This window comes from Megachile rotundata, chromosome 5 (genome assembly GCF_050947335.1).
Source record: "Megachile rotundata isolate GNS110a chromosome 5, iyMegRotu1, whole genome shotgun sequence".
Taxonomy (NCBI): domain Eukaryota; kingdom Metazoa; phylum Arthropoda; class Insecta; order Hymenoptera; family Megachilidae; genus Megachile; species Megachile rotundata.
In genome coordinates, this window is record NC_134987.1 from 15,283,446 (window position 1) to 15,299,105 (window position 15,660).

Below are 15,660 nucleotides of genomic sequence, written 5' to 3' on the forward strand. Positions count from 1 at the left end.
GGCCAGTGTACCTTCGTCATGGAAGGTGTATTACGTATAACCCGGAGAAATTCACGCAGCGAACACAAGAAGCCTAGCGTGTTGCGGGACTGTAAATTTTCGTAGCACACGCGGGTCATGCATAAAATTTTGCAAACAATCAATTAACCGGCAGGAAGCCTCGATAATCCATCCGGTCAATTTGAACGTTAGTTGAAAATCTTCGGACTTCCCCTCACGAAACGGGACAGGAACCCGGGATCCCAGGGTACGTGGAAAGGGGTGGCAATCTTTATTGATATCGCTTTTTCAATTCCGAGGCCTCTCTATCACGAAAACTCGCCGAGATTTTTGTGTTTTATGGCGTTGAAGAATTGAGCCTTTAAAATTGATGTTTCATATCGTGATTTGATATGTCAATCTTTTTAACCCCCTACAGATTCTTTTTTTGGTGCAAAATTTGTTCTTGTCAATTAATTTATTATTTGAGAAATGTTTACATCATAATACTTTGAAGAGTATAAATAATGTAAATATGGCGACAGAACATTGACTCGTCATCTATTTTTAGGATCGAAGGGTTTACAAAGAAACAATAAATCGGTATCGTTAAATTGAGATCTCGTTATTCTCACTCGGTAATACACGTTAGTCCGAGATTTCTGTTGCGATCTCAAGATTGTCCCAGTTTCTGCGACGTTTCGTTCTCTATGAAAAGAAGGGATGGGGTTAAGATGAGCAAGGGGTGGACCGTGTCTGATCTGGCCAGGCGATCTTTACTGCCGAAAATCCATTATTTTCCCCATTAGATCGCTCGTCCCGATCTTCCGGGGCAGGCATTTTCGTTTAGCAGTTTTTCTTCCGATTCACGTCGTTTATGACTACCCGACTCCGTTGATCCCCATCCACTATTTCGTGCCGTTCACTATGGATGATCTCGCACCTTCGATAGCTCACTTCGAATCGGGGAATCTCGTTTCTTTGGATACCAGATTTCGACACGTTTATCGTGGACAAAATACGTTTTGTAAAATCTTTCGACTCCATGCTCAATTGGTTAAAAAATATCATATAAGGGTGATTCTTTTTTTCTACTAATTTAATGTATTTTTTTTATTACTTTAACGTATTATGGTATGCCACTGTACTTTGTATTACTTGCACTTATGTGCTAGTGGTATTCGTAGCATGTTGTTGAATTATACCACGGTTAATATATTAAGATTATAACAAGTGTATTTGTACTTTATATTTAAACAGTAATTACAAAATTTGATATTTCGACATTGTTCAATTTTTGCATATCTTTGTAACATTTCACTGTTATAGAAATAGCTTTTCTTAAATTTCAGATAATAAATTTATATCTCATGTAACAATATTTATGATCTTTAATATCTCTAGAATTTCACAATTCAATTTTGCTCTTCTCACAGACTTTTCTAAAAGAAAGTCTATCTTTCAAAAACTGTAAGTATAGTGTCTGTAAAACAGAGACAGAGTTACACATTGTAATATTTAAATAAAAGTGGCAAAAAAATATTTACAAACATACAGCTCGTTTATGAAAGTAAATTATTTTTGACGTGTATCTTGTGGAATTGAAAATTTATTCAGTGACGAAATAAAAATCGTTAGTACAGCAATTTAGAATGCTGAAACAATCGATATGTACTTTGTTAATTAAAATTTATCGACGAAACCACCATACACGGTTAATCAGGTAAGCGGTTAACTCTCCAAACAGGTTAATGAACTAAATAGGTCAGCCGGTCAAAATTGATTAATCAACTGAATTGGTTGCCTAATTAAGCACACTGATTAAACTCGAGCAAATAATCGTAATCATATTTTCTGCTGTATTGTTGTACTAGTAACTCTGCCATTGTTGCTAATTTACTAATAAACGCTTTAATACAGTAACATCAGCGGTAAATGTATTGAAAGAAAATAACAGAAATTGAAGCAAGCAAATATTACTATAAATTGTTATAGGAAACAATTATTTACATTATGCATAATTTGACAGAATTATTTGTACAAATATCATATTGTGGTGATATGAATAATTTAAGTCATAGAACAATTACTAGAAAATATATATACCATGAAAGAAAATATTAAGAATTTTTAAACCAATAAAATTTTATTTTAGAAAAATTCGAAATTTAATATTTTACTTGACTTTAAAATTCAAGATCGACTGAAGACCATCTTATTATAGGTTATGTTCATATTGCAATACAGCATTTAAAAAAGTGATCTTGCATTGACCTTGCAAAATAATTAAATCATTAATGCGATTTTAATACTTAATCAGAAAACATTCGAACTAAAATTAATTATGAAGTCTTACCGCAAAAATGATTATATACAAAATATCAATGACTGAAAATTCTGAGAAACGTGACATTGATAGAAATTTTCTTCCACGCGTTCATCCTTTGATATATCGCCAAATTGCACATATAACATTTATTACATTATCACAACTGTGTAAGTGATTATGTTAGGAAAACCATCCTGTGTAATTAAAAATGATCATCATGAACTATTCCATCGTTCCTGAACCACAGAATATGACCTACTCTTGCAAAATTCCATATTCAAATATCGGAAACGCACGAAATATCCCACTACACAATTCACACTCGAAATTTTATAAATCTCTCGAATAGTTGAAATATTCAGTGTGTGCAGTGATCATATGATCAGAATGAATAATTATTTCAAGGACGTCACTATTCGACGTGAAATTTGCAATTCCTTGATTCGAGGGGCTGTTCCGAGTATTTATGATATAAAAAAATAAAACAAATTTTACACTTTACAGAATAAATTACTTTTACTAAGTATTGGAAATAAAAGTATTATTTTGTTCAATGCTCTTGAATTTTTAAGCGGAATAATTCAGACATCAATCGTGGTTCAAAATTATTTTATCACCAAAATCGGACAAAGGAAATAAACAATGCAATCCTTCGTTGTTTATCACAGAAACATCGGCACTATATGATTCTTTTATAATGGCTATAACGTTAATATCCGAATATTCAGCATGTTCCACCCTCCAGAGTGCTCGGTCTCATTCATGTCTAGGATCCTATGAAAAATCTCTGAACGACAATGCATCCGGTGACTATGGGATGCGCCACTGGGGGTGTAAAATATTATGAAAATACGTAATATCTGATGATGGTTAAAGCCACGGATATGAGCCTCGAGCTGCTGGCTATTGCCCCTCAGGAAACCGTGCTTTTATGGGGGTTTTTTTCTCTTCCTTTTTTTTACAACTCCCTGTTACTTTGCGGATGTCGAGCAAACCTTGCATAACCTTGCTGCGAAAAAAAGGACAGGTTGCCATTTGAATGCTGCGTTATGGCGTGTATCTGCAATGAGTCCCGTGTGATCCCATGTCCTCGGAGTTGTTCGAGCGAATGAACGTGTCTATGGGAAATTCTTCCTGTTTTTTCGCTTTCTGTCGACTCCGTTGTTCTAGCTAACAAAGATATATAATTTGGAAAACTATTTCGTGCTGCTTTTATCAGGACATACTTGTTCTCAAAAATAGTTCTACTTCTGTTATTATTTTCATTTTTATTTGATCATGTGGTCACTCCACATACTGCAGTTTTTGAATATTTTAACTATTCGAGTGATTTGAAAAATGTACTTCAGAGTGAAATGAAGTGATAGCTTCATTTACTGATACTTCAAGTTTAGAATACTTCAAGTTTAGTGGAAAATGTCAGATATGTTATGATGTCAACCGATGAGTTGGCGTCGACCCAAAGTAAAAGACTATCCCCACAGTGAACACTACAGTTACATTTCAAAGAAGAAATCTCACTTTCACTGTCGATAACTTAGATTGTTTATAAAATATTAACATAGCGTTGCATTGTCTTTTTCTTCGTAGGTAGAATTACACAGCGATAAACTACAAGAATGCATTGCATCCGAAGATTATAACTCGCTATAAGTATTCCATTAACGAATGTCAAGTCTGCGAATGAATTACTCGGAACACTAGAAACTAGCGTGACTTTCAAAACGGTAGTTTGATTAAAAAGTTTGTTGATACATTATTCTATAGTATGTTGAAACAACCAGTGGAACCGAAAACAGTTTTAACCCTTGGAGTACTAGAGACGTACAGATGTCAACCCACGAGTTGGCGCGTGATCCAAAGTAAAAGCTCCCCACCGTCAACACTTCCAGTTACATTTCGGCAAATAAGAATAATGACAATAACTGCTGAATTCCCATTATCTGTCGAGATATTTGCCTGTCATTGTTTTTGGCCTAATTGTGCGACCACTCGAGCTGATGGCACCGTTGAAAATACGCGCGAGACGTCCATTTTTCTACTCTGACCAATTGGAGCCTCTTCCGAGTCTCTTCGCCAACTCATGGGTTGACATCGATAAGATGTCGAGTCAATTAACGGTTCCATGGGTAATTTTTCCCCTCGTGAAGCATCCCCTCAGCATTTACCCCGTTTGTGAAACTGTTCTTTCGAGGCGGCGATCGATCGAATTCTGGATTACGAGTACGAGGGAAATCACTTTGCAACGAGGCCGATGGAAGAGAAACGCCTCCAGCAACCTTCCAGAAATAACCGAATCATTTAGATTTCGAGGATCTAGAAGGAAAAGGAAGAGGAGGAGTCTGCTGCCAGGCTGTTGCAGAGGCAACAAGAACGGCTAGGATCGAGAAACGAAGAAAAAGGTGAGGGTGGGAGGGATGGTCTCTCACAGGGTGGAAAAAGGAAATCTTTTATCGATACCAACGGCCCTGAAGCGGCTACGAAGCGGCCTCTTTCCATCGTCTTTACTTTGCCCAAGATATACAAACAGCTATATGTATACATAGCTACGTAGGTGATCGCGGCTCTTTGGTAAAGCCGATTTAGGGGCTGAGGGAATACAAGCATCCCGGAATCCGTTTTTGAATAATGAAACGGAAGATGCGAATTAAAGCTTGCCATAAAGTGTATAATAGACGGGGGGAGAACACAGGAAATTACCGAGCTACTTTGCCTTTAATAATAGATCTCTTTTGTGCATACTTCTGTCGAATCAAATATTCTTATTCAACTCCGTCGTAATATAACACATTTTTTTCATTATGTTCCTGCATTCTTCTTCTTCGAGGGTAGTTTACCTTCAGATTTACAGGTTTGGTAATAAGGAATGAGGTTTTCAGTTAAACGTAACATCAGATGGAAAAGGTTTACAAACAAAGAATTATATAATACAAAACTTTGAATAAATTTAATATTTAATATTTAATATTTAATTTTCAATAATTATTGATTATTAGATGTTCAGAAACAAAAATATACTGACATAATTGAGATTTAAAATACGAAATTAAATTAAGCTTATAATAATAATTATTGGAGATGTGGAAACAAATGTTTATTGACAGAATTGAGTTATGAGATCCAAAATTTATGTTCAAATTCATTATTCAATTTAATTATTATTAACTATTAGATATTTAAAAACGAAGACATATCAACACAATTATAAAATACAAAAATTCTTAATTGAGTTATAAAAATTTCAATCATGAAATGTTATTTTCATGGAAACAAACAAATTTTTGAAAATTCAATACCATTTTTCATTTCCTCACAACATTAATAAAATATTTGAAAAAATTATTGTAAAGTCCTTCTAATTTATAAAAGGACACTGTTAATTTTGTATTAATTTAACTTCTATTCATTCAGCAAATAAAAATATAACTTCACAATAAAAATGCAATAATTCCTATCAGAAATAATTTTGCACAAAACAAATACAATTACTTGAAATATCACAGCACCATTATTCTTACAATCCTTATAATTGTTTAAATGACCTCAGTTTTCTCAAAAAATAAATCAGCAACAAGTTCCTAAAATGATCGTTGAACGAGCAATTAACCTCTGATCCCAGCAATTCGCACAATGTCTTAATTTCGGTCGTCGGTGCGTTTGACAGAAAAGGGGTGCGATATCTTGCAAGGCTGCAAAATGGCGTATAAATAAAGAGAAACAAGAAGAATACGAATTCACGTGTGTAGATGTAGGTGGTCAGTTTCCGGTGTCTGGTACCAACGTGAATGCCAACATAGGCCTGAATAAGAAGGGGTGGATTTCAGAGGCTTTAATATGAATAGGTACACTACGTATGTACTCGATTTCACCTACTGCAGCTAGAAAAGGTAAATTGAGGTGTTGAGAGAAAGAAAAGGATAGAGGAAGAGAGGAATGGACATATATATATATATTTTTCAGGGAGGGCCAGCCAAATGCCTAGAATTGCCTCGCCTCTTCCGTGTTGGTGTCCACTACGATTCATTACCTCTCTATTCATCGACATTACCGACTGTACGTTCTGCTGGGCCCTCGAAAATCACCCCCACACATCCCCTATCTACTGCACCCTGCTCTTCGCCACTCTTCAACGTCCTTTTACACTTGGCCTTGTAGTGACCACCCCCTAACGCTCGCCAGAATCCTCGCATTCTTCTGTACCTGGTTATTAATCGACTAATCGAGTGTTTCGCTTATTTTTATATGAAGGTGCATAAAATATTAGTACATTCTTGTGTGGAAATTTTAGAATATTTTTATTGTTTCAGAACACTATATTTGTTACAAAATTATGGTAAGGGTTGTAATAAATGTATACCTTAGGGGTTAAAACTGTAATCAGGGAAACTCATGAACCTCTGTGTTTTAAACTGTCTTAAAAATAAATAGATAGATGATTTGATCGTTAGAATCATTTCGTGTGTCATTTAATATGTGATCACAGTTTAGAGATAAATATAATTGACGTTTTATGGAACAATCTCCTCATACATTAAATTCGTAAATAATGTACAATGAACGTCCTGATATAATTTCATTGTAACGTAATAATTAATTAATAATAATTTACAAAAATTTATGTAAAATAAATGACGAGATTATTAAATATTAGTATAAGTACAAGTGCATAAATATGAATAAAATGTACACATACGCAACACGACTATCAATTTCCAAGCAACCCTTCCCCAAATTATCCAATTTCATATCGAATCACGTAGGACGATAAGAATCAAATGAAAAAAGTACACCCGACCGTGTCTGGATTCTTTTAGTTGTACATTTCAACGTGACTGCAATTTGCTTTCACGTTACATTGTATCGGGTAACAAATTACGGTACGACAGTGACGTAAATATGTTTGCATGTGTTACGCGATACATTTTCGCGTTTTCGTGTTTCGTGTATGAAACCGTAATACACGGAATACGCGGGGGTGCAGGGGGTTGAAGGGGGATGGTTTTGCACCGGGTATTGAATTATATTTCGCGTATCATTTTGTTTTCATGTTGCTGCTAATAGGCGCGGCTGCTGAAAGCCTCTACCCCCTTTTTGCCCTCTCAACCCCCTTAATTTATTATGAGAGTCGCGTGTTGAAGCAGTGCGTACATTATGTACGATTTTTGGCAATTGAACAACGTGTACGAACGGTGCCTGCTAAAACCAACCATTTACGTTTTCGCTGTTTCACTCGCTTTTAAACGGGAATATAATTTAACGTATCGACACGTTTACGAATAAGCTTTATATCTTCGAAGCTTACCCTGTTAATGTTTGCTGCTGTAAGATTTATTCTTTTACTTTGTATTTTAATGTTGATAAATAAAATTTGGATGCTTGTGTGTGGTGTGTCGAGGTCTCCAATGTAAATCACGTAATTTATCATTTGGGGACTGTTGGTTTGCTTTGCAGTTTCGTTTTGCAGACTTTGATTCATTATAATTGAAAAAATACGCAGTTTTATGATAATTAATTCTTATTGTGGGTATGGAGAGTAACAAGTACTAAATTTAGAAGATTTTTAATTTTGAAAATTTCTAGTTTGCAAAATTGTAAAATTGTAAAATTGTAAAATTATAGAATTACCGAATTACAGAGCTACTTATTTACAGAATCACAAAACTACAAAATTACGAACTTGAAGGACTACAAACTGACAAACCTATAAAATTACAAGATTATAAAATTTTGAAGTACCAAAATTCAAAAAATTCAAAATTCCAAGTCTCAATAATTCCCTAATTCCCAAATTCCCAAATTCCCAAATTCCCAAATTCCCAAATTCCCAAATTCCCAAATTCCCAAATTCCCAAATTCCCAAATTCCCTTATTTCCTAATTCCAAAATTCCCAAACTCCCTAGTTCCCAAATTCCCAAATTCCCAAATTTCCAAATTCCCTAATTCCCTAATTCCAAAATTTCCTAATTCCAAAATTTCCTAATACCAAAATTCCCTAATTCCAAAATTCCCTAATTCCAAAATTCCCTAATTGCAAAATTCCCTAATTCCAAAATTCCCTAATTCCCTAATTCCAAAATTCCCTAATTCCCTAATTCCCTAATTCCCTAATTCCCTAATTCCCAAATTCCCAAATTCCCAAATTCCAAAATTCCAAAATTCCAAAATTCCAAAATTCCAAAATTCCAAAAATCCAAATCTCCAAAATTCCTAAATTCCCAAATTCCAAATTGTCGAAACACCAAGAATCGAAAATTTCAATTTCCAAAATTGTCCAAATTCCCAAATCGAAAAATGTCCCAACTTCTCAATTCTTTAAAACCCCATAATTAATTGCACCTGCAGTAAGCTTAACTATAATATAAAAAAGGAAAGTGTCCTAATCGATGTTCATTATTTTCTCATAGTACATCAATTTTGTGCATAAGTGTTCGCACAATTTACCCCGCGCGGAGAAATTCGAAGGATTCTAATAACAGGTGGAGCGAAATATCCAATGGTTGAATTTATGTACCGACAGATAGCAAGGACAATATAAATGAGATTTTAAGTATACCTATCGGGAACTTGTTGTCGGAAACGAGGCCTCTGCTGCACTCACCTCTCCCTTTTAAGCATATTTTCTATTTTCCACGACGAAAAGGGACGCGATAAATAATCGACGCATAAATCTCGTCGCGTGGCACGGACGTATTCGATCGTTTAAAAGCGAGAGAGGAGGCGGGCAACCACGGCTATTATTTTCTCGGCACACTCAGACGACGAATTTTCACGGGGAAATTCACGGCGGCGTGCCTTTCTTTTCTGAAACTCGAAAACTTCTTCGATCGTTATGAATATTTAACGCCTGAAACGACTCTCTTTTCGCCGATAATCGACCATCACGTACAGAAGGCTCGTTGGAACGTCTTTGGATCAAAGTTTCAATTTCCACGGTGACCACATTATTTTGCTGTTGCATTTAGTCACCGAATGGTCTTCGCTGTACAAATTCATTTACAAAATCATTTATTATATAATTTTCTGTTTAAAAAAATTCGGGTTTGAATTTTAAGTCTCTTAATAGTAACAATAAAATTTATAAAATTTATTTACAGAAAAATATGACACTGTGTACATGCAATATCTTTGAACGGTACAACATTTTTATCAAACACGTGTTTCATAAGATATAATGATTTTATGTTGCATATGTACATAATACAACGAAAATATAATCAATGTATCTACAGTATAATTATACTGAATTTATAACAGTCGCCATTGTCTATCATTTGTGGTTGAAGTAGAGAAGCCATATGATCAAATGGATGTGAAACGAATTTGTAATAAAAATGAAAATAAAAATTTCTCCGTTTAATAATTTTAAATCGATGGCACATCGCCGGACAAATATATCGGGTGAGCAGGTAAACAGCTCGAGTTTATAATATTAAAAATTTATTGGTGGAAGGTGGTTCGCGTAGATGGCATTTTCCGTCGATAAGTAATGCAACGATGTTATAAAGGACATAACTTATTCCGACAAGTCCACTCGCAAGAGGCGGAAAGACGCCATCGTTGGAAAAAGGGAAATACAAGATGTGGGAATAAATAAAGGAAGCCGATCTAACGTGCTTACGGAGTAAGGTAACCGGTTTGAGATGGTTTAAAGCCAGGGTCCTTCGGGTCTGGGTTCAGGTGGTGTTGCAACCAATATCGTAAATCCCGATCGACTTCGAGAGAGAAAACGGTTTTCTTTCACCTTTCCCTTTACAACCACACGCTGTTTGCCTTCTTTTGCATCTGTGCAATATCTTCATAATGTCGGTGATAGGATTATGAGGCTGCGCATTCGAGCTGTAAGAATATGCAGGGACTATTTCGATCTTCGAGTTTGAAAATACTGTTGAACGAATGTGTCCGAATCAGGTGATGAACAGAACTTAGGTTAGACAAGGCGTTCTTTAAGACATCTGACAAATAAGAGGTTAGAATGGGAGTTTCAAGGTATGAAGTATGCAATGAATATCAGCAAAGAAACAATTCAAAAATAGTTCTGTTGTAGGAAAAGAAATAATAAACTACTTAAATACTAATTGCAACAGTAATCTGTAAATGAACGAAATCGTTGATGGCGCCAACTAGTCAGCCATTTTGTATTAAAAATACTAACGCGTTCACATAACCTTTTCCTCAAATTTTAATCTTCAGAGTGATGCATGTTTTCTGTTATTATTCTGTACGTTGCTATATTATTCTGTAATTCGTACTGAATTACTAAATACATTAATTGATTCTCTGGATCGTCAGCCATTTTGTATTAAGACTACTGACGAAGCGTACACACAGTTTCGATTTTCAATCTTCAAACTAATGTGCTTTGAGTGCAATTTTGCTATAATTTTCTATCGATGCATATCAAATTACTGAGCACATAAGTGGATTTAATGAATGGTCAGCCATTTTGTATTAAGAATATTGATGAAATATTTATACGGTCTTTTTTTATATTTTATTCTTCAAATTGAAACATCACAAATCTTATTTTGTTATAGTTTTCTGACATTGATTCATATTGAATTACTACATGCAGTGATCGATTTAACGAATGATCGGCCATTTTGTGTTAGGAGTACCGACATATTGTCGTCAAACTTAAATCTTCAAATTGATACACATACATCTTATTGTACCACAATTTCCTCTCATAAAATCATGTCAAGTTATACACTATTTAACGTTCAAGAATTAAGAATAATTCTATAAAAATTTCCAAAGAAAAATACATAATAATTCCACACATTAACTATTATAAAAAATGATCAAAAGAAAACTAGAAAATACACCCAATTAAGTATTCTTTTTACACATTTCCGAATTTCCAGTGAAAGAGATAAACAGATAGTCGTACAATCCAGCAACCAAAATAAATTTCTGAAGCATAACGCAGCCCGATCAGGCAATCGACGTTTTACCGATAAAATTAGATCGGAGAAGAAAATGACGGGACGCAGGCTTTTGTTTTTCCTGTAACATATTTTCAACCGGTTGAAAGGGGTCGAGGCGTGGAAATTTCGAAAGCACGCTTGTTCTGAGCACAGAATCGATACCCACACTATCGAAAGGGAAGTATGTACGCGCGTGTGTGAGTGTGTGCGGAGGGCACAGCAATTCCTGATATCGTTCCTGTCGATCAATCGATGCGTGGGTTTCAATAATCCAACGGATTGTTATCGGTCTCGTACATAAAACTCTGGCAGGATATCGCACGGCATCCCGACGATAACCGATCGAACTTTAATCGGGGACCTCGTCGAATTGGATAGCTGACGTGTGATCCTCTCCAAAATCCACGCAAAACGCGATATGCCAGAAATCAATCCCCGATGTGTCATCGCCGACTTTGGTCTTACCCGTACTAACACACGACCTACACTGTTCCGCGTGTGTCGAATTGAAAACTTTTTGGCGATATATGGGACGTCAGAACTGCAATCCTCTTTTTTACCCGACATTCTGAATGCTTCAGTTTTCATGGTTCAGTACGGAACAATGAATAGCAACCGAAGAAAATCAAATTTGCTACTATTTCGTTCGGTTAGGTTAGGATGATTGATGACTGCTTGATTGAAATTGTAATTTTGAACGTCAAAACTGTAACTTAAATATATGTAAGCTCTATTTAATAAATTTTCTTATTACCTTAACTGACTTAAATTTATTTCTCAATTTTGATATTTTATAATTATAATTATTGTTGATTTGATTATGGTTTAAAATTCTTAAATCTTGTAGGTTTTACAGTTACTAACCCAATCGCATAACTTCACCGTCAAATTTTGATTTCATTTTAGAATTTTGTTAATTAGTAGCTTGTGAATCAACCCTTAAACTCATTAACCCAATTGTAGCATAAATTCACCTACAAACTCAGATTTTATTTTATAATTCCTGTAATCGTTAGTCTGTAATCTGAGTTTCTTCCTAAATTTAGATTCACAGAATTACAGAATAATAGTTCTGACGCACCTGATACATAAATCATTAGACAAAGGATGAATTGCTGAATTAAAATACTGTCTTATAAGTTTGATAATCGCCAAAAGTAAAGAAACTGTCAGCTAATTAGTCTCTTCACGATAAATTTCTAAATCAAACATAACCTAACCGTAACATTTTCTTAAACAAATTTTTATATCTTGTGATCAGTTGGATTCGCCGCAATCAAACGGGGCATTCGAAAACGTAAATAATTCCGGCGAAAAGTGTAGGAATTCGAGGCGTTCAATTATTTACGAAGTTCATCGCGTCAGGTCACTGAAACCAGAGAGCAATCCAATGGCGAGTAATTAAAACTCATGTTACCCAGGCCTGGGTCGGTTAGAAGTGGCGTCGCTGAAAGCGTTTCTAAACTGGCCAACGCCAGTTTTCGAGTTTGCCCCATGAACCACGAACCGAGAAAATTGTTTTCGGTCAAACGAAGCATTTATAAGCCGTAAAAAGCTTGCTGTCGCATTCCGAACGGGCAATCTATTAAATTTTTATGAGCTTTTTCACGGCAAACCCCGCCGGCACATTCGATTCTGTCGTTCGGACGGTTTCAAGCTTTCACGGACAGATTGCGATGAAAAAGTATAGATTAGAAGTCAAATATATATACATATATGTATGTATATATAAAGCCTCTCTCTGACTTGTTTACGAACTCCAAAAGTTTGCATTTGCTTTGAGCGTATTGGAAAACACGGAAGAGCTGTTTTGAAGGTACATATGCTTTGGACATCGGCGATATTTTGTACCTGGATTTCAAAATGTTGGACGAAAGTTATGAAATAGGGGATATAGTTGAAATGAAAAAAACAAGTTTATAGTTTTAAATTGAATAAATACATGGTTGTTTTAGAGTAAAAGGTGTGGGGAATATAGTTGTAATTGATTGTCTGACGTTTTAGGTTATGTTCGGGACTGTACAAGATGGCGTAAGTTCGAAGGAATTTCAGGTTTCGAAATTTTCGTTGACTAGCTGGATGTTCTTTAGATTGAAATTTGAGGAATTTAGAAATATACTCGTTTGGAAATTTTGAAATAAATGTATGAAGTTACGAATTTATAAATATACACATTTACATATTAATACATTTATATAATAACACATTTATATTGTAACACATCTACACATTTAAGAGCACATCAATTTTCAAGTTCAAACGAACTTACGAACATTTAAATCTTGAATGCTCCACAAGTTTGGAAGTTTGAAAATTGAAGAATTATGCAATTTAAAAATATAAGAATATAATATTCAGAAATTCCAGATTCCCAAATTTTTAGTTAGCAACTTAGAAATTTAGAAGCTGAAAAATTTGATAGTTTAGTAATTTAAGTAATTGCAAATTTGAAAAGTTAATGTCAAAACATAAAATTAAAAAATTTCTGAATTAAAAATTATTATATCCTTAATTAGTTGCATAAATATCTAAGTTTTAATTATTAAATGTAGTAGTACAGTAACGTAGATAGAATCTACAATCTACATATGACATCTACAAATATAACCCAGCAGTCAAAGGATCCATTCTTCTTCAGTGTTTGTCTTATCGCGTAAAATTATAATAATCTTCATAACCCGTACGGCTGGGTTTGATCCCCATAATCTCAGGGATTAGTACTTCTCCAAAACAATGCCCTTCCTTATGGGGGCTACCCTACAGAATTCTATAAGTTCTATATGCCTATTCACGTACATGTGCATATACAGTCACTCGTGAAGGTACAATAGCATCTCATTAATTTTAAAACTTCAAAAATTTAAAAATTCAAAGATTTCCAAAATCCAACATATGAAACTTCAAACACTCTGAAATTCCAACATTCCGAAATTCCAACACTCCGAAATTACAATATTCCGAAATTGCAACATTCCGAAATTCCATCATTCCGAAATTCCAACACTCCGAAATTACAATATTTCGAAATTCCAACATTCCAAAATTCCAACAATTCGAAATTCTAACATTCCGAAATTCCAGCATTCCAAAATTCCAACATTCCGAAATTCCAACATTCCGAAATTCCAATACTCCGAAATTACAATATTTCGAAATACCAACATTCCGAAATTCCAACATTCCGAAATTTCAACATTCCGAAATTCCAACATTCCGAAATTCCAACATTCCGAAATTCCAATACTCCGAAATTACAATATTTCGAAATTCCAACATTCCGAAATTCCAACATTTCGAAATTCCAACACTCCGAAATTACAATATTTCGAAATTCCAACATTCCAAAATTCCAACATTTCGAAATTCTAACATTCCGAAATTCCAGCATTCCAAAATTCCAACATTCCGAAATTCCAACATTCCGAAATTCCAATACTCCGAAATTACAATATTTCGAAATTCCAACATTCCGAAATTGTAACATTCCGAAATTCCAACATTTCGAAATTCTAACATTCCGAAATTCCAGCATTCCAAAATTGCAATATTCCGTAATTCCATATTGCATTACCCAATGTTTGAATATTAAAAAATTCGAAAATCCGCTTCCAAAAATTCGGAATTGCTAAATCCCCAAAAATGAAGCCCTATCCTCTTCCCTTGCTAAATTACCTAAACCTGTACCAACCAAACTCCTCTAAACACATACTCTACACATCTCAACCCCCCTCTAACCACCACCAACATACAAAAACCCCACAAGATCCATTGATTCCATAAAACATGGCGCTAAATATATCGACGTGCGCAGAATTGCAAAGGCAAATATTCATACACTGTCCTAAAGGACTGTATAATGTATACCATGATGGTTCGAAATCTGAGCATACAGTCGTGGGTGTGTGATGGCGGTAACACAGAGGACGGAAGGGCGAGGGCAGAAAGGGTAGAGAAAGAGGAGGCACCATGCGTCCAACTCCGCTCGTAATGAACTTGTGAATATTTAGTGGAGTAATTGCCCCTCGTGGCGAGTCTCTGGTGCGTCTACAGCTATAAGGGGTGTCCACAAAATTCAGAAGCAAAACCAATACCAGTCGACCACCTGTGCCCGACGTTCATTATACGTCATAGGTGTACATATGTACGTACGCGGACGTTGGCTCTGGCTACTGCTGATAATTTGATTTCTCTTAGGGACACCAGAGAATGACCAACAACTACATCACAGACTATTCTCTTTCTCTTTCGACGACTTTGTCGGTACAATAGAATTTCCCCGTTGCTTCCGGCGGGCTCCGGGTAAAAGAGCTTTCGTGAATGTCAAATGTTACATTGAAGCCTTTGGAAATTGTTTTTATCTCGTGAAGGCGATTTTTAGTCGGGAAAATTGCAACGGTCGCTCTGCTGGTTTTTTGCGCAAGAGA